Below are 27,975 nucleotides of genomic sequence, written 5' to 3'. Positions count from 1 at the left end.
GAATTTAGATTAACTTAAAATTTATAAGCACAAATTTTTGACACTGATCAGGGCATGGAATACTGATTGGCTCTAGTGTTCTCACCGTCCACCCTTCTCTAAGACTCCTGTTTATTGTTACTGCTCCATTGATTTTTAGCACATTTGTTTCTATAGTGATGTGATCCCAAATGTCATACATATGCAAAATCCACATTTTATATTTTAATGTAGATATCATAAAAGTGCATTTATCCTTAAATACACCATCTACCTCTTCTATATTATTCCATTTTTTAGATTCATTCAGTTCTACTAGGAAAAAAAATCATACCTCTAAAAACTTGGTTTCATTAATTAGCTCTTAAATTTTTATTGTAATTTGTATTTTAAAAGAACAAAAGAAACAAAAGATAACAAAAAATTGATTACTAAATAATTATTGGATACTGGTTAGTGTCCTTACATGAAAAATATGAATCTTAATAATCTATAGGATTACTTCTATAACTTCTGAAATTTAAAGACTTTTGCCTCTTGACTGCAGATACAGTTTGTGTCATCAAAATGATTTGAAGGAGTTTATGCTGCTCAAAAATTGTTCAATAAAGCAAATAAATAGATATTTGTTCAGCACCTGGGTACACTGAGATACTGAAAACTGCAAATAGCTAGTAGTAAACTAAGTTCAAGAAAATATCAAAAGTGATGTTCAAAGATAGTAATATATCAATTAAATTATTCAGATGAGAATTTTCCTAATAATTATCATATGGGAAATACAGCGAGTGCATAGAATCATGAAGTAATAGATATCTGAGTTAGGAGAAGCCTCGGGATTTATCTAGTTCAAGTCATTTTGTAAAAGTAAAAGGACTGGATTCTCAATATTATAGGAAGTAGATTTAATAAAGATTCAAGACTAATTCACTTGAAGGTATTGATTCATTGTACTTTCAGGTTGTGATAATCTAAACTGATTTTGTGATTTTATGAAATTAGAAATAGATGGAGAAAATTAGGAAAAATAGAAATGAAGGAAAAGTTAGAGTGTTCCAGGATTTTTACAATTATTGATAAACAATCCTACTAAAAAGAATGAGTATTCATCTAACATAGGATATTTGATTGGAGAGGAGAGATTTTATAGAGGAAAGACCCTAGACAGAGGAAAGCCTTAAATGTGGTTTTAAAAATCCTTCTTTTTTACCAAGAGCACAATAACTAACCTTTGATAACCTTTAAGAAGAAAACTAATAATAAAAGAGTTGAAAAGTACAGAAAACAGAAACTTTGAAAGGTTATCATAGAGTAGGATGAATTAAATGGCAGAAATTGGACTCTAAAAGAATATTTAAAAGATTTGTGTGAAATTCCTGGCATGAGCTATGTTCTCAGCCTGAATTTCAATGAGGTAATAATTTGTGCAAAGAATATTTTGAAAACTAAAACATTCTGCCACTTATATAGTGAACACATAATAAATACTGGTTAAATGAATATCAATAGTTGAAATACAACCATTCTTAACACTCTATTGGAAGAAATTTTAGAAAATAATTCAGTGCTTCTCTATATTAGAAGTTGTTGCTATTTCTCTTAAAGAAGAATTGGGGCAATAATGCTACTAGGATATTTGACATGAACTAAAATTATTTGAAAGAAAGCATCTTCATATACTCTCCAAAATTTTTTGCCAACTGAAGTTAATTTCCAGAAAATGGATCTAGAGTCCGAAATAATTGGAAAAACTGAGGTTAAATGCTCCCAAAACCACTGTGTATAAAATATCTGTCTATGAATAAAAAATACCAACAGTGGTAATTATTGAATCATTTTACAGAACAAACATGAATTCTACATTTTTTCAGTTTTTCCATTGAAGATATCAAACAGATGTTGTTAGCCAGATGTCATATATGGTCCTCAGTTTGGCAAAATTGACCAGACTTATATTTTTTTTGTCTTTAAGTAAACTTTCCCTCGTCCCCTTGTAGTTATGATCCAGTCCAGCTCTGTTCCTCCCAATTCAGATTTGCTTCATTTATTTATCAACTCTCTTTCCTTACTTTATAATATTCTGCTTCTGTTAATCTCTGAAAAAAAAGTTCCCTTTCGTATGGACCTAATCTAACTTGCTTTGCAATTCAAATTTTTAGTAAAATTTTTTTAAAAGCAATCAGCTGTTCCACTTCTTACCCCCAAATAATTCTTTCTTGAAATCTCTCTCTGAGTATTCATGATTTAGTTTTATAATGGATTAGCTACAGTAGATTTTTTGTTGTTGTTGTCTTTTATGCTCTTCAGATTTAATCTGTTCAGGATTGAACTACATCTTCCTGCCCAAAAGATAAATTCAATGTCCCTACTTCTTTCAGTGACATCGCGTTTTTGCCAACAACCAAGTACCCCAGAATTGCTAGGTCCCCATTTTTATACCTAAACACAAATTGACATGGGTTTTATGTTTTCTTCAAATTGCCTCTTGCACACTTGTTCAACTCTGTCATCCCAGTAACAGCCCTTGTCTCCAAATTTGCTGTTTCCCAATTTGGTAAATTCTCCCCAGACACACATTCCTACATTGTTAATATAGTTCCTGTAATCTTCTTAATGTATCACTTATTCACTTTACTTCTCAGGTTAATTAAGTGAATAACTCTAAGTTATTCTCCATACAGAAGTTTGTCTCTTACTTTTTACTTACACTATCCATTATGCACTATTCTTGCTGCAAAATGTAATTTTCTACATTTATCTCTCAACATAGCCAAATACAGTAAAGCCATTTATTGTTTAAACCCTCTACCATAAATTTCCTAGTTTATTTTTCCCTGACACTAATGTCTTCTTATTTGTAGTTTCTACTGCAATTATTGGCAATATCATCTACCATTTTGTATTTAATAGTTCCTAGCTGTATAGTAATAAATGTTTAATTAATACATCCAGTATTATGAAAATGTATTAAATAATTATTATGCATCAATCAACATTGTAGCAGGAGCTGTGGAAAAAATGGTAGGAAAATTGAAGATCTGACTCTCAGGTTTACTATTTTTAATATTTCTAAATCAGTATTTATTTTTCTGAACCATCTTTTTACTTCTAAGATCAGAGTGCTGTATAATAGATTAAATAATTTTTAAATTAGGAAGGTATCTAGGAAAGGGAGTTTCCCATTTCTTTTATAGCTGCGCCCAATACTCACCTACATAGATGCATCCCCACTTCCCACACCCATTTTTCCTCATGGTGGAAAAAAGATTTGAAGATATTTTTCTTACCTAAAGAAGGTGCCATTATGGAAAAATAGAAACAGGGCAGGACACCAACAAACAATATGATGAAGAGAAGATATAGGAACATACCAAAAAAAAAACCTTGGTAGAAAAATAATTTAACAGCTATGTTAAATAACCACAATATTTCTACAAAGTGACAAACTCCTACAGATCTGCTCCTCTGGGACAAAACTTCAACAGTCTTTGCCTTAAGCCCCTAGAAGGAAATTATTTAAAATGTTAGTCTGATAGCATTAAGCAGTGATTTAAAATTGACAGTGAAATACAGTTTTCAAAGTATAGAGACTGGATGACTAATACAACAAGCCATTCTAGACCACTGGCCTCATAATAAATATTGAGACCTATACTATTGATATGCAGAATTTATTAAGCTTTGCACATGTAATAGAGCAGTTTCATTTGCATCCAAGGTGCTAACAAAAGCTCTAGCAATCAAGAATGGCAGCACGTCATTTTATAACAATCAACATTGTAGCTTTTCAAATTTGGTTTTCAGAAGAATTTATCTTCAAGTAAATCTAGTCATGCTTTTAAAAATTGCTTTAGGTCACTCCAAGCTTGGCAGTTAACATTTGGCATAAACAAGAAAACAATCACAATTTGATAAATAACAGATAACATTCTAGGCCATAAACATACAGCATAGGGAAATGGTGGTGTAAGTCAGTAGTTATTAAGTTACTAGGGTACCTTGGCCTCCATGCAGAGGGTTTGATTCACCAGCCCTGGACACCCAGTTTTCAAAGTGGGAGCAATGTCTACAGTATCATTTCTAACATTGCAAACAAGTAGAGAATGAGGAATTCATTTTTGGGGGGGGGGGGGTACCGGGGATCGAACTCGGGACCTTGTGCTTGCGAGGCAGGTGGCGGAACCACTGAGCTAAATGAGGAATTCATTTTTATTAATAAATTACACCCTTAGGAGTTAGAATCAACGCTTTAGTATAAAAATGTTCAAGTTACATCAGTCATAACTGTGTGCTTATTTTAAAAGGTGCTAAATGGATTAAATGGAGACAGCAATGTTTCCCCTAATGGGATTAATCTTACCATGTTTACAGCTATCAAGACCTAAAACTTCAGCTGTTTGAATTGAACACTGATGACCACACTTATGTTTCAACCTGATATGCTAGACACTGTTATTTGGTCAACTGTCCATTTACTCTGAAATTAAAATTTTAATATTGTCAAAAGTTGATATAAGTGGCATAATAACAAATATGCTGAAATGGGTATAGCTAAAAATGGCAGTTAACAAGGAGATGAGGAGATCCCACTCCCAAGTCACCCAGTAGTTGGCATTTTTGTATATACTGTCATACAACTGTAACAAATCAGATTTAAAGCTGTTTACTTTAGGCTGGCATCTTCACACACCCAAGATATGTACTTTATATGAAAACAGTGTTTATTCAAAAACAATTTTTTGTAGCTGTTAAGTTCTTCTCTTAAATGTAAATAAAATGATACAGAAACTTTTAATAACCAGGACTCAGAAAATGCAAAAGAATAATTTGAGTTAGGAATCAAATATACAGAGTCAAAGAAGGAAAAAAAATCATCTAGAAGACAAAAATCCAAGTAGCATCTCAGATGCAGAGCGATTTTGTAAAGTAGGAAAACAACTGTGATCACCTGCAGCTTCTCAGATCATTCTAGTAAGTGTCTCCAGGTACTACCTGTTGTCTGTATAATAGTATTTCCCTGAATAAAGGGCCTGAATGCACATTCAGCGTGTTTCCTGTGAGTAGAGGTGAAGATATTTTCATTTTTTTTTAACTCACAAACTATTTAGTCAAAGAAATATGTAAAGCTAAATAAAAGCACATCTGGTAGAAATCCATAGCAATGAATGTTGACAAAATGTACTTGGATCTTGCTTGCAGCATCTGGCAGTGAGTAATGGAACAAAGGTAGCAATCTCACAGGCTCTCCTGTGTCTGTTCTGGAGGTGGCTCCATGGCGGTGGCACTAGCATTTGCAGTTGAATTCAAGACTTCTCCAAAATCACCCCCAGCAGGCTTGGTTCCCCCTACTTTAGACTTTAAGTTTTCGACCTTTTCTTCAAATGACTTGAAAATTGGGGAATTTTTTATGTCTTCCAGCTTTTTGGTGATAACAGAGCCAGCAGATGAAAAGGCCGCCGAAGCCTTCTGTCCGACCTGAGATAAGGTTTCAGAAGTCTTCCTGTATGCTGACAGGGCTGTCACATCCTGCCACCCTTTGGCAATGCTCTGATTTAGCTCCTGTAGTGAACCAATCCCAAGTTTCCGTTTGATCTTCTCTGCTAGATGCTTCTCTTTTGCTGCTAACACCTGAGACAGAGTTTGGAATTCTTCCTCCACCTTTGCCAGCTCTCTTCTCAGCTTATCCTGCTCCTCTTCTGAGAGGGTCTCGGTGGTGCTGAGCATGGCGGCAGCATCTTCTCCTTCCTCAGGTACTGGGTTTGTCCTCAGCAAACCAAGTTTCTCAGTAGGTGATCCGGGTGGAGACAAATGCCCACTAGGGGACAGGTAGAGGTAGTTTTTGTTCACTCCTGTATTGAAATCGAATGGGGACTGGTAGTCATCACGTAAGTCTGTGTCTCTGTGATCCATCATCCCAGGCAGAGGCAGAATGAATAGCTTTACGGATGCCTGAGCTCCCTCGGGTTTACTTTTTAATAGAAGCATAAACTTTAAAAAAAGAATTGTACAAACATGCACACAAATACATGAAATTGCAAAAATCTTAAATCCTAAAATGAAAACTATACAGTGCTCTGCATATATTCATATAGCAGGATCATGAATTAATCAGAGATTAATAGTGTGGTTCCCAAGGAAAGTGCTATTTGTTTTGAGATCTGATGATGAGCAGAATTTGACTAGAAAACACTGCCTCCTGTATGGCATGAAAGGAAAACATTCTGAGTAGAGGGGATATCAAAGGCAAAGTCCATGAGGCATGTGAGAGAAAGACACATGCAAGAAGTTTACAGTACAGCAGCATAACTATAACAGTAGAGGCCCAAGACTGAAGTAAGAAAAAAGGGGAGAGGCAAGGAAAAGCCAAAGCACTGCAGATTATACATTACAGAATACATTAATGCTCAGATTTACCATATAACTAAAGGTCCATCAAAAGACCCACTTGAGAATAAAAGGAGAGTCTATTAATGCTTGTTCTAGGCCAACAGGAACAAACTAGAACTGTACCAATCAACCTGTAACTTCTCACCCTATCTGTTGCTTCTATATTTTTTCAGCGACAAGCTCAAGCTGAGTACAGATCTCTACCACTGCTTGTGGTTTCCTTAAGCAATCATTGATAACACTGTATAAATGAACTTTTCTTTCTATCAGCATGGCTAGTGTTTTCTATGATGCTTACTGAAGAACAGACTTAAGTGAAATCTGATAAAGGAAGCTTTGAGTTGATATCCCATCAGTAATTTGTTCAGTATTTTACTCAATTCAAATTGAATTTTCTGCCCCAAATTTCCAGAGTAGCTGGTGGTTTACAGTTATTTCTCTCTTTTATTAGAGAAAAGTACCTATTGTAAAACACCTGGTATTGCCGGATCATTATTTCCCATGGAGCGGAAAGATAAGGACAAAGAGATTTGCAAATTTAACATGCTCTAAATTTTTGAAGACACCAAGCCCTCCCACATCTATTAATTTTAACATTGCTATGCAACGTCTTGTGATGACTGGGTACAATCTTTTAGGCTGTCAGATAGCTACACAAAAATGTTTAACTTTTCCATCTTTTTGCCCTTAGAGTTTATCTTAAAACAGAAACAGAAAGCTGTTACTTCCTCTGCCCCTTCTGCAGACCCTCCCCACCAACTGACTCTTTTCGGAACTATGATCCTCACAGTCTCTGCCAACAGCCTCATTGTCTTCACTCCCTGTCTTTTCCAATATTCATATTCTTTAAAGGCTCTGATCACCATTAGAAAATTCTAACTTTTGGTACGTAGGCCCTTCATTTCTGCTCCCCTGATAATTTCTACTTCAGCTTTAAATTTGGAGAATGCCATTCAATGAAATTTCTTAAGTCACCCTGTCAAATAGTGTTGCTTCTACTTTACAGTGCTTATAGAATTTAGGGTCTGCATTTCACAGTGCACATGGTTAAACTGGGCTCTTTTGTTCCTGAATGAATTTATAAATATAAACATTTCTTGTACTAGATTCAAAGTCTTCAAGTGTATCAAGTCACATATTTCAGTGTCAAGCACATAGTTTATAGTCAGAATCTAAGGAAGTAGTGGTTGAACAGAAAGCTATCAAATTAGATTTCTTGGATATTTCTATTCTGTTGAAGTTGTTTTAAAACTACTCTTCTTACTCTTCAGAAATCTCTGAACTAATGATCTCATTTATTCTTTTTGTGTGAACAAGAGGAAGAAGTGGTAGAGTTTGGATTTCTAGAGCAAGGTTGTCTTTTTCTGAATAATAGCTCTGCCATTCTCTACTTGGTAAATTTTAGCAAGTTACTCAGTGAATTTAAATTTCCTTCTCTGTGAAATAGAAATGTTATTTTTTAAAAAAGAAACAAGCTGTAATATGTACATTTAACCACTCCCAAGATGACTGTAAACTGCATGAATTGTTAACATGTACTAATAAAAAATAAAATTAATAAAAATCTAGAAATGTTGATAGCAAAAGTGCAACTCTCTTGTGACATTCTTGTAAGCTTTAAATGACTTCATGTTTAATTGTGAATGCTTGCAAAGTACATACAAGATAATACACAATGTTCAAGCACTAGCTGTTATTATACTGAAATCATGATGGAAAGCAAAAGGACTCCATGAGGTCTCCTTTATAAGGGTTCTAATTACCTCCCTAAGGCCATACTTACTAAATTATCACTGTGGGAATTCGGGTTCAACACATGAATTTTGAGTGAAGACAGGGATTCAAACCATTGCAGTGATCAAACCATGAATCTGAAAATCATATTTCCCTTCCTTGGACACTCAAGTGGACAACTCAAGTGGTATTATCAGTTCTATGATATTAATATTTTTCACCCCCTTTCTTTGCTTTAAGAAACCTGGGTGAGCAAAAACCCTTTTGCAAGTGAAACAAGCAGACAGCTCTTCTCCTTGCACATTATCATCAATTCTGCACAGCAGACACCTGGGTGACCAGAGAAGGAATAAACTGTCCTTGGTGGGTAAAGAAGCTGAAATGATCAGAAAAACTCAAACTTTATCTTTCCCTTTTCTCTCTTTCACATAATAAAAGGGACAGTGCTTTTGTAAAATGCACTGTACTTCTTTTCCCTGAGTCATCACGGGGCTCCCTACTAGTCTCCCCAAGTCTGATCTTTTCATATTGGTCATAATTAGTCAAAATAATGGAGAAGACAAAGGAGATGGTAAACATCATGTAAAATATTTATTATAAATGTGTCACCATTTTAACTATCACTTTATACATTTCAGTGGATAAGTGTAGATGACTATTTCTGCACTTCTCAGTTATGAGACTTGAAGAAATTTTTGGTATATGCTGAAGCTACTGCTTGAACTCCAAGGCCTTATTCAGTGAGAAAAGTATGTTTTTCTTTTCGAGAGTGTGGGATTTTTTTCTGCCTTTTGTTTACTACATCTGAGAGTGTTTTGTTTTCTTTTTACTTTGAGGGAAGTTGAATTAGTGCAGTATATTTTAGTAATCAACATACAGTATGGTTAAAGTGCAAGTCAAATGCTTATAAACATCAACACCACCTATAGACTTTACCACACAAATAGATTTTATACTTGTGCTCCTTTCTGTTCTCTTGTATACTGTTTACCTTTTAGATAGAAGGAAAATAAATACCTGAAGCAAAAGATCGTTTTTTATTTTTTAAGAAATATGTTCCAAGGTAGTAAAAACAAAATTTTTGTTCATGTTTCTCTAAGGGGAATTCTGATTGTGTATATGCCTATGAATTTAATTTGGCTGTATAGTGATTTCTTTTTTTTTTTCTGTGTATGTGGGAGGAATAGCAAAATGTTCACTAAGAACAATTTTGAAATATTTTACTTTAGTATCAATGTGTGAAATGACTTAGCAATTCAAGTCAAAGATTTCTTCCTCTACAGCTGTTAGTAAGGTACATTTGTATTTTAAAATTGATTTGCATCTTAGCTGGTACTGTTTTTTAATGTCTGAAGGCAAAAGGAACATATTTTTCTAAAAGCTGCCCATACTGTGATTGCAATGTTCAAATCTTAATTTTAAGGAAGGGTATGGTCATATGTGCATGATGTGTGTGTGTGTGTGTGTGTGTGTGTGTGTGTGTGTGTGTGTATTGTAATTATTTTCATTCTGGCCATTAAATTTTTTTAAAAATACCAATAAATGCACCAATCAATTTATACTAGGCCAGGCTACAGTACGGGTAGTCACAGAGGAATATAAGATAAATAAGATTTCCTGTATAGTATTAACTGTTAGATGGAAAGAAAAAAGTGAATATATCTGTACGAAAAAAGTTTTTAATTCGCCTATTTACTCTTAAAATTTTTGTTGATTTTATAAAGTTTCCAAAAAATTAACTTATTCTCTGATTTTCTAAATATAAGAACATTCTAAGAGTTTTGGAAAGATGCTTTATTTAAAAATTTATATAACTATTTTGAATTTTATTGTAAGAGACTGATCTTAACTCCAGCTTACTTTACATCTTGGTTCAGAATGCCATGAAGAATTTCTGTAGAATGGGAGGCTTATAAACAACAGAGACTTATTTCCCACAGATCTAGATGCTGAAAGTCAGAGATCAGGAGGCCAGTACGGTGAAGATCCTCTGCAGACTGCTGACATCTTGGCGAATTCTCCTGTGACTGAAGGGAGAAAGTCCCCTTTTGGACTCTGATAGACACTAATCCCATTTACGAACACTTCACCTTCAGGACCTCATCATCAACTCTATATTGAGGGCCTTTTAGGCATGAAGCACCATATTGTGATTTTGCCCACAAAGAGTTTGCAATATAGAAGGAAATAAACAACTTCACCTGCCTTTGGTGATGAATTAATAAGTTACCAGATATTATTCTAGGACAGTAAATCTCAACCTTGGTCATACATTAAAGTCACCAGGGGAGCTGATGCCACAATCCCTCTCCCAAGGATTCTAGATTAGTTAGTCTTGGGTGTGGACTCAGTGATAATATTTTAAAATCTTCCATAAGAGTCTAATGTGTAGCCAAAATCAAACACCAATTATTGGTTATAAGAAGAAAAATTTACCTTTATAGGAGTAATCATAGAAAACTATTCAGAGGTGATGGGCTTTCCACAGATATCAAGAAAAATATGTTTAAAGATTAGAGAGGTACCATATTTACATGTTATCAGAGGTTTTGGAGCATCAGAAACATGGACAACTAGGCCAAGCATAATACTAATTCAAAAAACTTCAAGTTATATTTATTTCACAATGAAAGATAAAATAGATGACAGATACAGATGTGAAAATGAAGCTGAAACAAGTATTCCACTCACTGTGGATGTGATGTAATATTTCTTCTGATATTTACCCTTAGCCCTGTGGATATGAGTGATACATTACCCAGTCTCTTCCATTGAAACTCTATGGTAGACTGATATAAATGGTCATAGTCCCCTATTTTACTGGTACCTCCTCAATTTGAAAGTCCATCACCAAAAAAAGAAATTGGAAACTTTTTATTCCTCTTCAATATAGGTGCATATATATACCAGATATACCATATATACTGGATATACCATATATATATATATATATATATATATGGATGATACAATGCAGTAGAGGTCAGGAAATGTAAGTTCCAACATTGTCCTCAGGAGGCTTTTCATACTTGCAATTTCTGCTAGTATGTCCTGAATAGTCACAGTATATGAACCCAAAATTATCTGCAGAAGTAACAAAGTACATGAAGCAGAGACACAATATCTTACTTAAGGCTACCCTAGAATAACCAGCTTCCACCTGACTGAACAGTTAAAACTGCAACCATGTAATGGGCCAAGCTAAGATTAGAAGAACCCCACATCTAACCCAATTGGAATTACCAACCCACTGTATTTTATTCTAAACAAATGGCTTTTCATTTAATCCATTTTGATTTTGGGTTGTTTTGCACTAAAATATTAATGATATAGTCTCACTTTACCAGCTAAAATGACCCAAGGGATATACTAAATTAGGTCAATATGAGTTCTTGCTCAGAACAGTTTCCACTCTGCTTTTTCAAAATGCAAGCATAGAGTTTTCTAAATCCAAAGACCTATTTCATGGAGAAAACAACCTATAAGAAAAAGAAACCTTAGATACAAGGAAATGATAAGAGATAGTGACGGTGAGGAAGTCCTTTTTGAAGTCAGATGTGATGATGCATATCTCTAACCCAGCATACTGGTAAGCTGAGTCAGGAAGATCACAAGATTGAGCCTGAGCAATTTAAAGACTTTGTGAAATCTTGTTTCTAGATATAGATAGATAGATAGATAGATAGATAGATAGATAGATAGATAGATAGGGTTGGGGATATAGCTCATTGTGAATGTTTGGGATTCAATCCCTAGTAACTCCTCACCCCCAGTGCCTTTTTTTGACAATGTAATCATTCACTTTTTTTAGTACATTCTTTTATTGGTACATTTTAGGTATACAACACAATTACATTTCTCAATGGGAATTCTACCTTTACATAATGCATCTTGGTTTTTATTTTTTCCCCATTCCGAGCCCTCCCTTCACACCTTCCAACTTTCCCTATTTACAAAGACTTTATTTCCATTTCTCAGCATTTTTTGTTTCCCTTCTTTCATTTCCCCTGCCCCTCCCACTACTCCTACCCCTTTGGAAATTTTCTTTCTATTTTGCATTATTGATTATTCATTCTAATCATTGATACATTTTAGGTATACAATATAATGACATTCATCATTGGAAATTTGCATCTTTACATAATCTCTCTTGGTTCTTATTTTTCACCCTTGCCCAGCCCTCCCTTCAACCCTTCCATTCCTCCCTATTTACAAAGCTTTTGTTCCTATTTTTCCATTTTCTCATATTAATCCCATTCCCTTCTACCCTTTCCCCTAGCCCTCCCACTTCCCCTGCCCCTTTGCCCATTTTCTTCCTATTTCACATTACCTATTATACATTTAGTCCTTATTTACACTTTCAGTTTCTCACACCAGAGAAACTATTCGGTATTTACACATCTATGTCCTATTTATTTCACTTAAGAGTATGGCCTCAGTGTGCATCCACTTAGCTATAAATGTCTCTAATTTCTCATTTTTTATGGCTGAGTAGTACTCCATTTTATAAAAAAAAACACATTTCCTTTATCCAGTCTCCAGTTGATGGCCATTTGGGCTGTTTCCAAGTTTTAGCTATTACAAACTGGGCTGCTATGAACATGGGTACACATATATCACTGTGGTATGATTCTTTTAATTCTTTGGGGAAGACCCCAGCAGTGGAATAGCAGGGTCAAATGAGACTTCCAGTCCTAGTTCTTTGAGGTATCTCCATAGAGATTTCCACAGTGGTTGCACCAGTCTACACTCCCACCAGCAGTGGAGCAGGGTTCCTCTTTCCCCACAGCCCTGCCAGCATTTGGTACTGGTTGATTTCATGACAGCAGCCATTCTTTCTGGGGTGAGGTGGAATCTCAGCTTTGTTTTCATTTGCAATTCTCCAGTGACCAGTGATGTTGAACATATTTTCATGTATTTATTTGCTATTTCTACTTCTTTGTCTGAGAAATGTCTGTTCATTTCAGATGCCCATTTTCGGATTGGGTCGTTAAATTTGGGAGGTCTGATCTTTTTAAGTTCTTTATAGATTCGAGATACTAGACCTTTGTGTGAGGAAAAGCAGGTGAAGATTTTTTCCCACATTGTGGGTTGTCTCTTCACATTGCTGGTGGTTTCTCTTGCTGTGCAGAAGCCTTTTAATAAGAAGAGATCCCACTTGTTGACTGTTTGTGCTAGTTCACGGGCAACTGAGGTTTTGTTCATAAAATCTTTTCCTATACCAATGTCTTCAAGGGTTCTACTTAACCTCTGTTCCAACTGGTTCAGAGTTCCTATTTTAATATTTAGATATTTAATCCATTTTGATTTTAGTTTAGTGCATGGTGAGAGATATAGGTCTAGTTTTAATCTTTGGCAAGTGGAAGCCCAATTTTTCCAGCACCATTTATGAAAGAGGCTATCTTTCCTCCACTGAGGGTGTTTGGCTCCTTTGTCGAAGATGAGGTGGCTGAGTGTGTCTGGCATTGTTTCTGCATCTTCTAATCTGTTCCACTGGTCCTCAAGTCTGTTTCTTTGCCACTACCATGCTGTTTTTATCATAGTAGCTTTGTAGTATAGTTTCAGGTTGGGGATTGTGATACCCCCTGCCATGTCTCTGTTACCTAGAATTGCTTTTGCTATTCTGGGTCTCTTCTTGTTCCAAATGAATTTTGGGATTGTTTTCTCAAGGTCCATGATGTATGCTGCTGGGATCTCAATTGGAATTGCATTGAATCTATATAGAAGTTTTGGAAGTATGGCCATTTTAACTATATTAATCCTTCCTACCCAGGAGCAGGGGATGTCTGTCCATTTTCTGATATCATCTTCAATCTCTCTTTTGAGAGTGCCATAGTTTTCAGAGAAGAGGTCTTTGATTTCTTTCATTAGGATGATTCCTAGGTATTTCAGTTTTTTGGATGCTATCATGAAAGGAATTACTTGCCCTATTTCTGTCTCAGTGAGTCTGTCATTGGTGTAGAGGAAAGCTATTGATTTTTGTGTGTTGACCTTGTAACCAGCTACTTGATTGAATTTGGTTATTGAGTCTAGAAGACTTTTGGTGGAGTTCTTGGGGTCTTCTATATAGAGTATCATGTCATCTGCAAATAATGACAATTTGACTTCTTCATTGCCTATCTTTATTCCTTGTATTTCTTTCTCTTGTCTAATTGCTGTGGCTAATGTTTCCAGAACTATATTGAACAAGAGTGGTGATAGTGGACATCCTTATCTTGTTCCTGATTTTAGTGTGAAGATTTCAGTGTTTGACCATTTAGTATGATATTGGCTGTTGGTTTTTCATAGATGGCTTCTATCTGTTTGAGGTAGAGACGATCTATTCCATTTTTTTGTAGAGTTTTTATCATAAATCCATGTTGGATTTTGTCAAATGCTTTTCTGCATCTATGGAGATAATCATATGGTTTTTGTCCTTGGCTCTATTGATATAGTGTATTACATTGATTGATTTGCGTATATTGAACCATCTCTGCATCCCTGGGATGAATCCCACTTGATCAGGGTGTATGATCTTCTTGATAATCTTCTGCATTCTGTTTGTCAGTATCTTATTAAGGATTTTTGCATCTATGTTCATTAGTGAGATTGGCCTATAGTTCTCTTTTTCGGTTGGGTCTTTCTCTGCTTTGGGGATCAAGGTGATGCTTGCTTCCAGGAATGAATTTGGGAGTATTGCTTCCCTTTCAATTTCACTGAAGAGTTTACACAGTAGTGGCAGCAGTTCCTCTCTAAATGTCTTGTAGAATTCAGCAGTGAAGCCCTCAGGGCCTGGGCTTTTCTTAGTTGATAAGTTTTGAATTACATTTTCAATTTCATTGGTTGATATTGGGATGTTCAGAATTTTATTGTCTTCTTCGTTCAACATTGGTAATTCATGGGTATCTAGGAATCTGTCCATTTCTTCTGTGTTGTCCATCTTATTGAGGTATAGGTTCTGGAAGTAGGTATTGATGATCCTCTGGATTTCTGCTGGGTCTGTTGTCATTTCACCCTTTTCATTCCTGACTGCATGGATTTGGGCCTTTTCTTTCCTTTTTCTGACAAGTTTGGCTAAGGGTTTGTCAATTTTGTTGATTCTTTCGAAGAACCAACTCTTGGCTTCATTGATTTTTTGTATCTTTCTCTTAGCATCCATTGCATTGATTTCTCCTCTGATCTTTATAATTTCCTCCCTTGTATGAGCTCTGGGGTTGTCCTGTTCTTCTTTTTCTAGAAGCTTGAGGAGCAGCATCAGGTTGTTTAATTGGACTTGTTCTGTTTTCCTAATATGCGTATTCACTGCTATGAATTTCCATCCTAAGACTGCTTTCATTGTGTCCCATAGATTCCGATATGTTGTATTGTCATTGTCATTTAATTGAAGGAACTGTCTGATTTCTTCTTTAATTTACTCTGTGACCTGTTGGTTATTCAGAAGTGTGTTGTTCAATTTCCATGTGTTTATAAAATTTTTTGAGTTTCTTTTGCTATGGATTTCCAATTTCATTGCATTATGGTCTAATACTATACAGGGGATAACTTCAATTCCTTTGCACTTACTTAAACATGTTCTATGTGTGAGTATGCAGTTTATTTTGGAGAATGATCCATGTGCAGCTGAGAAGAATGTGTTTTCTGATTTTGTGGGGTGGAAGATTCTGCAAACATCTGTTAAGTTCATTTGTTCAAGAGTTCGATTGAGTTCTAGTATTTCATTCCTTATTTTTAGTCTAGTTGATCAATCTATTTGTGACAGTGGGGTGTTGAGGTCCCCCACTACAATTGTATTAGTGCATGTATGACTTTTCATGTCTATTAGTATTTGTTTTATATAGTTGGGCACACCAGTGTTTGGTGCATAGATATTTATGATTGTCATCTCTTCCTCTTGGATTCTTCCCTTTACAAGGATGTACTCTCCTTCTTCATCTCTTTTAATCAGTGTTGGTTTGAAATCTACTTGATCTGCAAAGAGGATAACTACTCTTGCTTTTTTTTTCGGGTTCCTGTCCCATGGAATATTGTTTTCCACCTTTTAACTTTCAGTCTATGAGTTTCCTTTTGAATTAAGTGTTTTTCTTGTATGCAGCATATTGTTGGATTTTGCTTCTTGACCCGTTCTGCCAGTCTATTTCTTTTGAGTGGTGAATTGAGACCATTAACATTGATGGTTATAACTGAAACGAATTGACTTGTCATTGCCATGACTTTTTCTTTTTGTTGGGTTCTCCCCCCTTACATTTAATTTCTTGTCATGCCAGATGAGTTCATTCTGCTTTGCTTCCTGGGGTTGTGTTCCTCAATGTCTGTTCCTAGAATATTCTGTTAAATTCTTTGGAGTGCTGGTTTGATATTCATGAAGTTCCTAAGGTGCTCTTTGTCATGAAAGTATCTTATTTCTCCATCCATTTTGAAAGATAGTTTTGCAGGGTACATCAATCTGGGTTAGATGCTGTTTTCTTTTTGGGCTTGTAATATGTCACTCCAAGCTCTTCTTGCCTTGATGGTTTGCGTTGAGAAGTGTGCTGTGATTCTGATGGGCTTTCCTTTGTATGTGATTTGTTTCTTTTGTCTAACTGCTTGTAGAACTTTGTTCTTCTGTTGAGTTTCTGGAATCTTAACAGTTATGTGCCTATGTGTAGATTTTTTTTTGATCAAGGCTATTTGGAGTCCTATATGTCTTGCTTATCTGTATGTCAAACTCTTTTCCCCTGCTAGGGAAGTTTTCTGCCATTATTTCTGTGAAGAGTTTTTTTTATGTCATCTGCACTTTCTCCTGTTTCTTCATTGACTCTAATCAGTCTTATGTTATTCTTTGTATCATCTAGCAGCTGCTGGATTGATTTCTCATGTTCCCTTATAATTTTGAAGCAATTTTTCTTTTCCTGGTCACTAATTGCAATCTTATGTTCTATATCTGAAATTCTGTCCTCACATTGGCTCATTCTGCTGTGTAGACTTTCATTGGAGTTTTTCATTTCCTGGAAATCTATTTGCATCTGTTTTATGGATTCCATTTGTTTCTTATGTTGGGATTCCATCATGTTCCTGAGCTCCTCTCTAGATTTATTAATCATGTCTTGCACTAGGGGCACAATTTCTCCTGTTATCTGAGAAATTCTTTCTGATTTCATTTTTTCCAGATCTCCTTTTGTTGCCAGTTCAGTGGGTCCAGGTGGTTGAGTATCAAAGTGTTCCATCTCATTTCCCTTTGGGGTTGCTGTAGGTGATCTGGAAGTCTGGTTTTGAGACTTATTTACGTGTTTTCTCATTTCGACCCCGGGGGGGGGCTGTTGGTGCCTGCACGGATTACCTCCTCTGAGCTGGGAGAGGTGGGACTGGAGCCTGGAGCAGCAGTAGGGATGGTGGTGGGAAGCACCTTCCTCTGGTCCAGGAGCAGTGGGATGGTGGCTCAGAAGCCCCTACCTCTGGGCTGGGAACAGTGGGAGGGATGGTGGCCCGAAAGCCCCTTCCTCTGGGCCAGGAGCTGTGGGAAGGCAGCTCAGAAGCCCCTACCTCTGGGCCAGGAGCAGTGGGACTCAATACAGTGGTCTGGTGGTCCAGTGTCCTCTGCGTCTTTGTAGTGTGGAACCAGGTGGTTGTACAGAGTAGCAGGGGTAGGGGGTCCAGTGGATTGTTGGTGGAGCACTGGACCTTGGTAGGGCGTGCACAGACCTGCCTGTCTGCAGAAGGCCGAGTCAGCGTGTTCCGCGACTCGGCAATATTGCTTTTCTTAAGCACAGTTCTTTATCTGGGCCAAGGTGAGGGTAGCTTGTTTGCAGGTGGCACACTGTACCAGGAGCTTTCCTGGCTGCACCCTTTGACAAGGGACTTTGCAGTAAACATAGAAGCTGTTGTAGATTGCTACACAGTTCATAGAGTTTTCAATCCTTAATCGGCTGGCTCCATGGCAGAGTGGCACATGGCAGACGGGGGTTGGAGAGGAGAAAGAGTTCATAGTGGCCAGGAGGTATCAAAAAGACAATATAATCATTCTTGAAGCAAAGTTTTCATAAGTCTGGTCCACCTTGGATTTTATATCATTTCATTAAAATTAATATACTATACTACCTGGTTTAAACTTGATCTCAATGAGTTTCTATTATTTAGCAAATGCACCAGTACTGAATATGTGAATATGTGTAGAGTCATTTCTTGTTATTAGTTGTTAAGCAATATAGCACAGATTGAGTATGCCTGGTCTAAAAGAAGCATTTTAGATTTCATATTATTTTCAGATTTTAGAATATTTTCACATATATAATGGGACATCTTGGAAATGAGAACTAAATTAAACATGAAATTCACTTATGTCTTAGAAATACCTTATACAGACAGAAGAAAATGTAATATGATATTTTTGGTGTCCTGGATTTTGACTGCATCTCACTACATTAGGTCAGGTGTGGAATTTTCCACTTGTGTTATGTCAATGTTCAAAGAGTTTTGGGGTTTGGAGCACATCAAATTTTGGGTTAAGAAGTCTCAAACTATATAACAACTACTGCATTTACATGGCATTTATACTGTATTAGATAGTATAAGTAATCTAGAGATGTTTAAAGTATATGGGAAATGTGTATAGTTTATATCAAATCCTATACCATTTTAGAGAGGAATTTGAGTGTACACTAATTTGGACATTCTTAGGAGTTTCTGAAAAAAAAAATTCCTCATGAATACCAAGAGTCAAGTGTATATCTAATACCTTAAAATATTTGAGTGTATTTGCGTATTTCTGGTTATATCAACAGAAGCACAATTGGTAACACAGGAGAATAAGGAAAACTAAGAGGGAAAACCTTACTGGAGGGCAATAAATCCTTGGACTGCCTGGAAAGAAGGAAGGCAAGGGCTAAAGAAAGACAATAGAAAATGGAAAAATAGGAACAAAATCTTTGTCAATAGGGAGGAATGGAGGGGTTGAAGGGAGGGCTGGGCAAGGGTGAAAAATAAGAACCAAGAGAGACTATGTAAAGGTGCAAATTTCCAATGATGACTGTCATTATATTGTATACCTAAAATGTACCAATGATTAGAATGAATAATTGATAATGCAAAATAGAAAGGAAAGGTCCAAAGGGATAGGGGTAGTGGGAGGGGCAGGGGAAAGGAAAGAAGGGAAAGGAAAAATGATGAGAAATGGAAAAAATGGAAATAAAGTCTTTATAAATAGGGAAGGGTGGAGGATGTGAAGAGAGGGCTAGGAATGGGGAAAAAATAAGAACCAAGATGCATTATGTAAAGGTACAAGTTCCTAATGAGAAATGTAATTGTGTTGTATACCTAAAATGTACCAATAAAAGAATTTAAAAAAAAGTATAGACAATGCCACAGTGAGAGATTTTACTATTGGAAAAACAAAAAGAAAGAAAGACAATAGGACAATAAAGGCTTTCATAATTTCAAATACATGGGGGGCTAGGAAATCAGTGCCTGGGAGTATGCAAATCCTACCTTGATGAAGATCTTAGGTCACTGAGGATCTTATGTTGATGAGGGCAGTAAGGAGAGCATTCTTACAACAGTAAGGATGAGATAGCAGGCTAATGAAGAACTTCTCCCCAGGTGAAACATTTGTCTTTTTTTATTACTACTCAGTTCTCCAAGAACCAGGATGTCTTCAGCTGATGTACTCTTGCCCTTGAGCATCACAGTATCACGAGATCATTGAGGCCTCAGCTGTGACCAGAGGCAAAACAAAGCTATGTTTTTGCATTATGTAGCTGGCTGGAGGGCAAGGTGACATTGGGCCTTAGATAACTATAGTCATATTTTAATTATGAAATGATCCCCCCCCAATTATGCAGAATGGCTCTCGACAAACATCAGTTTTTTCATTTTTATTTTTAGACAGGGGCTTGCTATATAGTCTAGACTGGCCTTGAACTGGCTTTAAGTCCAAAGTGGCCTTGTATTTGTGGCCCTCCTGCCTCCGCCTCCTGTCTGTCAAGATTACAGGCAGAGTGAAAATAGATATAATCATGAATAATGGTAGAACTAAATGATGTTTTTCTACCATTACATAAAAAAAGTAGGTGCTGGTGCTGTCATTGCTGAGAATGCTATTGTTAATACTACAATAATGATAAGGATGATCATGTCATTGAGGGTAACGTAGAAATGCAAGAGCTTATGTGAATATTTGCACAGCGAAATATGAGACCAGAGTGTCATTCCCAAATGTGAATAAGGTTGTCTATGGACAGATAAACTATGAAATCTAGGAATATAAAAAAAAAGGTTGATAAAGAACATACAGCTGCTAGTCACACTCGAGTGTCTATTTTATTTTTTTGATCATTTAAGTAATTGCAAAAATTGTATGCATTTGAATAATTTTGCAGCAATATTTATCGATCTACTCTCTACGTGGATGAGAAACCATATAGTAAGGTTGATCTTGAGCTAGTGTTCTGCCCATTATGTTGGTGTAAAGAGATGGTGAACAGTGAAACCCATGACTATAACACTGTGATTATCCAGGACTGGAGTTGGGTAAACACTTCAGTGCAAGATTTAATCCTTTTCTTGAAATTGAAGGAACTAAGTAATTTATGTTGGATATTTGAATTTACAAGATGGAGATGGATTAGTCAGTTACTTTAAAAAAGAATGTACGTGAGCAGAGAATATAAGAGCAAGGGCACACAGGCACAAAGCATCGACTAGACTGCATTGTCCTGATTTCTAGTACTCCAGTTTAGTGCTTTATAAATCCTTTGTCATTACCCTTTTATTCTGTGAAAAACAGATTTATCTTTCTAATAAATTTATTTTTTTTATTTTTTAAGCTGCCTTATGTGGGCTCTATTACTTGGAATCAAATGATTGTAAGACACTTTGGAAACTACTCAATTCAGAGTACATTGGAGGGAGAGGAGGAGAAAGGGTAAGTAAAATGCATTAAAATATATTATGTACCTGTACCAACACCCCATGATGAAAGTAATCATTATGAACTGCAAACATGTACAAATAAAAATTTAAAAATTAAAATAAAGAATGCATTACAGCCAGGCATAGTGATGCATGCCTGCAATTCAGCTACTTGGGAAGCTGAGGCAGGAGGATTGCAAGTTCAAGGGAAGCCTAACCAACTAAGCAAGACTCTGTCTAAAAAGAAAAAAAAAACCCAGAAAATCAGAATAGATTATCATCTTCTAGACTGCTTGGCAAATACCTTTAGTTGCTTTATTGTCCTTAGTTGGCTAGTCTATTTTCTAGTTTATACTAATCTGCCCTATATTGGTATAGGACACCATCAATAAACCCTCCCTTTGATTTTTGAACTTTGACAACTATAAATTTCTCTATAAAAGAATGCATTTTAACTTTATTCAATGAGAATATGCTTACTGTCAGCCAGAAACAGACTGACAACTATAAATTTCACTTAACTGTACAATCAATAGGAAGGAATTTGGAATGGTTGCTGAAAAACCAAAAATCTAATAGTTAATAGAGCTATATGTCTGTATTAAGGAAAGTATTAGCAGTAAAATGTTATTTAGTGATTGAATGGAAGGGTAGAACTACCATGAATGCTGTCTTCCACTATATGAGCTCTAATCTATCAGTAAGTTTTTCTCTCTGGTTTTCCACCATTTCCTTAGTGCCTGGAGTAGAGGTACTTAATAAATATTCATTAAACAACTGAAAGCTATGTATTATGATAAAAGCTTGTCATAACTGGAACTGTCACACTTGGGATTTGGACAAAAATTGTGGAGAGAAGAGTTCTGTCCTTAAGTATCTGATGTAAGTACGTCCTACCCTATTAGTCCAATATGGAAGAATTATCAAATTGCAAAATGATAAAATATAATTATAAAATTAGAAGCTCAATTTTTGACTTTTCATAATCTTCTTATACTCATACTGTCTGGTAATATTCTTTAGTTTATTAGAAATCTGAATCGTTACCCTAGGCATGTATAATTGCATCTGAACACATGATCTGTCCTATGCCCATGAAGTGTTATTCTGAAATAAAACTGATGAGAAAAATAAGTATATCTTTCTTACACAAATTTTGTTCTCATTGACCATTGTTTTCAGCAGTATTTATTTCATAATGGCAGAGGCTGACAGTCTTAACCTTAATCCTTTTCACTCTGCCTATATCAAGCCCAGATGGATATTTAGTTGATTATCTGGTATACACCTGCTAGCATAATTAAGACTGGGATGTTTAGCTCATTCACTACACTAAAAATAGCCTAAACCAAGTGTAGCATCAGTGTTTCAAGAGGCAGTCGACAGTCTTTCAGGTACTCTTCAGTAGTCATTCTCTTATTAAATCAAACCTTGCTATTTTAATTTACTAATGTTTTCCTTTCCTTGTGCCTTAGATCACTGACCAGGTGGTACCCAGGTGTACATGTTTTACATGTACCATAGAAATGTACATGTTTTACAAATACTCAGGGTGCATTAGATAGGTGACTATCATGCTTTGAGAATTAATGCTTTAAAAAGAATAGAAAATGGAGCTGGTGTGTGAAAACTGATTCAGTAGGAATGTGAATTTTCATCTAACTTAAAATCTTATAAGATTAATTATGTTGTACAAAAGACTAATGAAAGTTGGGTTAATATTTACAGGTTATTCTTTTAATGTTGTAGCAGGCAGAAATTTCATATTATTTAAAATCTACTTCTGTGCAAGTATACAAATTATTTTAAGATTTCTAACCATTCAGTTGTTTATGCGCATGAAGTTTAAATAACCCTTTCCAATCAACTAGGGTAAACCCAGTCAATGTCTGCTACAAATTCAACCTTCAAAGCTGTGAGTTCTTTGCTCAGATATCAGAGGACATGAATATCAGAGAAATATTTATTTTGTCATACCTGCAATAGTTTCCTTTGTTTTTATTACGGGATTCCCCATATACTCCTTTCTAAAGTAAGTACCCTTGAAGTAACTTGACTGATTTTTCTTCTCTGTGCTTTCTGTATGTTTTCTTCATTGCATTCCTTCCCTCTACTTTTCTTTATTTCCTGAACTACTTTTTATGTCTTCAAATAGCCCAGTTACAAAGATGTTAACCTTTTTAAAATATAGGAGTGATTCCCTTAGTCAGCCTCTGATCATTTTACACTGGTGAATTTATGCTTATAAATGGATATATGGTTCATTCTGAAGAACTAAAAAGAGTTGTATCATGAGTCTACAGTGATGCAAAATAAGCAAGACACAGAGATAGGGTGAATAAGGTGCAAATTAAAAAGGGATTAGTAGAATCAGAAGAGATAAAATAAGTCAGGTGAGGAAAACTCTAGAACAGTGCTAATTAAGACCAGGGAGAGTTGGAAAGCAGAAGATAGCATGTTAACGGGGCAACTGGAAAATGCATTGAGAGGGCTGGGTATTAAAAGAAGCCCTGAGAGTGCAGTGACCTGGAAGCTCAAGAGACTCAGAAAATGATATGATCTTCACTTAGTGACTTGGAAGAATATGAATAAAGACTTTTCCTCAATCTTTCAGGGAAAAAGGTAGAAAGAAAAGGAAATAATTATAAGGAAAATATGTTTCTTCTTGGTTTTATACATAGTTCCATTGGCATTTAAGAAAATGATTTTCTTTAACTTTTTTGACTGTTTCAGGTAATTTTTGTAGCCTCTATTTACAAATGAGGAAACTGAGACTCAGGGAAAGTTGAGCACTTCCTCTAGGCTCATACGACTACTGTATAGAATTTCAATACATAAGCCCCAGATTCATGTTTATTTCTTTCTGACAAAGAATGAACTAAAGAAAGAATCATGAATTCATAAAACCTGAAGAAAGAAATGGGACCATGAAGAATGCATAAACTATCTTATCACAGATTCATTCATCATTGAATAACCCTCGATCAACGTGAACCATTCGTTTATGTACCATACATTCTGAGGAAACAGCAGTGAACCAGGTAACAGAGTGAAAATAAACACAGTGGTGACTCATATTTGCTTATTCAAATCCATTGCTATGTTTTATTTGCATTGAGTACAGTAAAATAGCTGGAACAGAATATATACACCTAAGAAAGACAATGGAGAAAACAGAAATGGTGATAGTAAGACCTGGAAATATAGTCAGCTTTCCACTTGTGCTGATACTAGTCAATGTTTTTATTGGCACTAGAGACTTGAAGCTGGGTGCAGAGACCCACACCTATAATCCCAGTACTGGGGGAGGTTGGGTTGGAAGGAGTATAAGTTTGAGCCTGTGCAACTTAGTGAGACTCTGTCTCAAAATAAAAGGAGTTGAATGTTAGAGTACCTGAGTTAGGTCCCCTGTGTTAATTTTTTTTTTTTTTTTGCTTCACTGTGTCATTACACTAAAATTAAGGGAGGCTTTATTTAAAAACACAAAAAACTTCAGTTTTTTTCCATAAAATTTAGAGCATTGAGGTTAAAAGCAAAACATCATAGATTGCAGAGATTTTCCATATTCTCCTTTCCCTCACACATTCACAGACTTCCTAATTGTCAACATCCACTCCTGGTCCTGAAAGTCCTCTGTAATCTCCCTATTCACCCTTCCCTCCATGGCCCTCCCTAAAGCTCTGGCAACCACTGACCTTTTTGCTTTCTTGATGAGTGTGCCTTTTCCAAAATGTCCTCTAGTCAGAATTTTACAATATATAGCATTTTCAGACTGGCCTTTTTACTTTTATGCATGCAAGTTTCTTTCATGTCTTTTCATGTCTTGATAGCTCATTTATCTTTTAGTGTTGAACAAAATAGTATTTCATTGTCTGGATCACCAGTTTACTCTATGTCCACTGAAGGACATGTTTTCGGTTGCCTCCAGGTTTTGCTAATTATGAATAAGGTTATTATAAACATCTTTATGCAGGTTTTTGTACACTTTCAGGTTTTCAGCTGTGCTTGGTCAAAACCAAGGAGATCAGTGGATGAGTTGTATGCCAAACTGTCTTTCAGAATGGTGCAACTTTGCACTTCCACCATCACGGCATGAGAGTTTATTATTGCTCTCACTCTATGTCAGCATTTAGTGTTGTCAGTGTTTTGGTGATGAAAATTGTGACAGATTTGTATTGGTGTCATTATTATTTTAATTCACACTTCTCTACTAATATATGACATGGTAAATTTTTCCATATGCTCATTTGTCCTCTGTGTATAATTTTTAGGAAGCTGTCTGTTAAGGTCTTCAATCCATTTTTTACCTGGATTTTTTTCTTATTGGGTTTTCACTATTCATTGTAATTTTACAACATAGTCCTGTACCAGATGTATGTTTTCTTAGAGCATGGCTTGTCTTTTCATTCTTTTTACAGTGTCTTTGGCAGAGCAGACATTTTTAATTTATTGAAGTCCAGCCTGATAGTTCTTTCATGAATTGTGCCTTTGGTATTACAGCTAAAAAATCATTACCAAGTTCAAGTTCTTTTAAAACTGCCCTAATGTTATTTTCTGAGAACTTTGTACTTATGTCTTTTACATTTAGGTTTCTGAACCATTCCTTTCATGCTTATGAAGGTTTTTAGATCTATATCTAGATTCATTGTTTTTTTGCATCTGGCCACATCATTGTTCAACTATATTGGCTTTGTTCTTTTGGACAGTTTTAGCTGACTATTGTGTTGACTTTCAGGCTCTCTATCCTGTTCTTTTGACCTATTAGTCTTTTTTTTTAACAATAGCATACTGTTTTGGTTCATATTTGTAGTAGATCTTAATGTGAGATAGGGTTAGTCCATTGATTTTGTTCTCTTTTAATATTGTGTTGGCCATTTTGGATGTATTTGCCTCTTTATGTGAGTTTTTGAGTCAGTATTTAAAATACTATAAATATACAAAAAATATCTTGCTGGGATTTTGATTCATAGGCTACATAAATCAAGTTAGGAAGAGTTCACATCTTGACAATATTGAATATTTATATTCATGAATATATCTTTATCTAATTCTTTGATTTATTTCATCAAAATTTTATAGATATATATCATATATATGATATATCTATATATCTCCAAGTATTTCATTTTGACAAGTTCTTAGGTAAATGATACTGCAGTTTTAATTTCAAATTCCATTTGCTCATTTGTAGCATATAGAAAAGCAGTTGCTATTTGTGTATATATAATAATGCATACATTACATAATATATATACCTCAATCCCTTGAAATTGTAGATATAGGATATATAGAGAAATCTTTGAATTTTATATAGATAGATGATGAACAGATAGATCTTGAAACCTGGCTGATTTTTTTATTAGTTCCAGGAGCTTTTGGATTTTTAAAACTTTTTCTGTATAGATAATCATGTCCTCTATGTACAAAGACAGTTTTATTTTCTTTCCTTATCTGAATTCTTTTACTTCCTTTTCTTGTCTCATTTCATTACCTAGGAAAACCTCTAGTAACATTTTGAAATAATAGTGAGAAGGGTTATCTTTTTATATTTTTAATATTAATAGGAAAGTTTATAAGTTCTCACCATTCAGCATGATGTTAGCTCCAGGTTTTCATAGATATTCTTTGTCAAATTAAAGAAGTTCCCCCTCCACTTCCAGTTTATGGATGGATGTATGGGTTGTCCAAATTTTTTCTGTATCTTTTGATATGATCTTGTGATTTTTCTTCTTTGTCCTATTGATGTGATGGATAACATGACTTTTTTTAATGCTGAACCAGCTTTTTGCACATAGAATGAATCCCATTTAGCTATATGTATATGCATTATTGGATTCCATTTACTAGTATGTTGTTAAAGATTTTTGTACCTACATTCATGAGAGATGGAGCCTATAGCTCTCCTTTTAATTTTGTTGTAAAGGTAATTAAAGTCTCATAAAATCAGGTCAGAGGCACTTCTTGTACTTCTATCTTCTGAGGAGATTGTAGAGAATTTGTTTGTTTCCTCCTTAAGTATTTGATAGAACTCACTAGTAAACTTTTCTGTGTCTGTGTTTTCTGATTGGAAAGTTATTATTGATTCAATTCATGTAATAGATGCAGTCCTATTTAAATTGTCTATATCTTCTTGTTTGATTTGTTGCAGCTTGTATTTCAAGAAATTGATCCATTTTCTCTAGGATATCAAATTTGTGGACATAGAGTATTTTCTTAGGTTTTTTTCATAAACTTTTTAATGTATTTGGTATATAGTGCTGGTTTCTCCATTTCTCCATTTCCATTTGTGTCTCCTTTTTTTAATATACTTAGTCTAGCTGGTCGCTTGTCAATTTTATCATCTTAGCAAAGAACTAACTTTGGTTTCATTGTCTGTGTTGATTTCCTAATTTCAATTTTATTGATTTCTGCTCTCATTCTTATTTTTTTCTTTTCTTGCTTTGGATTTAGTTTGCTTTTATTTCGTTAAGTACATAGAGAATAAAAAATCTACCTAAAGTCACATCAATAAATAATGTATTCCATTTCAACTACCTAGAAGCACTGTACAGAAAACAGACACTGAAATGAATTTTGAACATACTGGCCCTCCAAATTTAATCATAATGCTTTTCACAGTACAGGATAAGGAGATGAAGAGAAGAGTAATATATGATAATTCTACTTTAACATCTAAATTTTTGGATCTCCATTTCCATAATATATCAGACTTTCTGGTCTCTCAAATTCACTTAGAGTGTATCAGCTCTTAGTCCATGTTTTAGTCAGTCAATCAAGTTGACAAGTAGAAATATTTTAATCTGTTAAACCTAGAACACTAAATCTACAAATCTGGTAACATTTTAATATACAAAACCCATCCCAAGATTGCATTTTTCTCTATATGGTTTAATATTTTCCCAAACAATTTTCACATGTACTCTGATTTTTACTGTAGTTATTAATATGTTGCTATTCCTTCAATGTGAATGCTTCTAGAGATGATGAGAAGACACTCAGATACATACCAGTGGA

The 27,975-nt window shown here is 35.2% G+C and overlaps 1 pseudogene; it reads right to left on the bottom strand.

The window, feature by feature from the left end:
• Positions 1-5,104: 5,104 nt before the first annotated feature.
• Positions 5,105-5,930, bottom strand: LOC147824547 (tumor protein D52 pseudogene; annotated as a pseudogene).
• Between the last annotated feature and the right edge of the window lie 22,045 nt (positions 5,931-27,975).

The sequence above is a fragment of the Heterocephalus glaber genome, unplaced genomic scaffold (genome assembly GCF_053883595.1).
Source record: "Heterocephalus glaber isolate CG9 unplaced genomic scaffold, H.glaber_assembly_v1.0 deba00001538, whole genome shotgun sequence".
NCBI lineage: Eukaryota > Metazoa > Chordata > Mammalia > Rodentia > Bathyergidae > Heterocephalus > Heterocephalus glaber.
The sequence above is the reverse complement of the archived record's forward strand: the minus strand, read 5'-3'. Positions and strand labels throughout refer to the sequence as shown.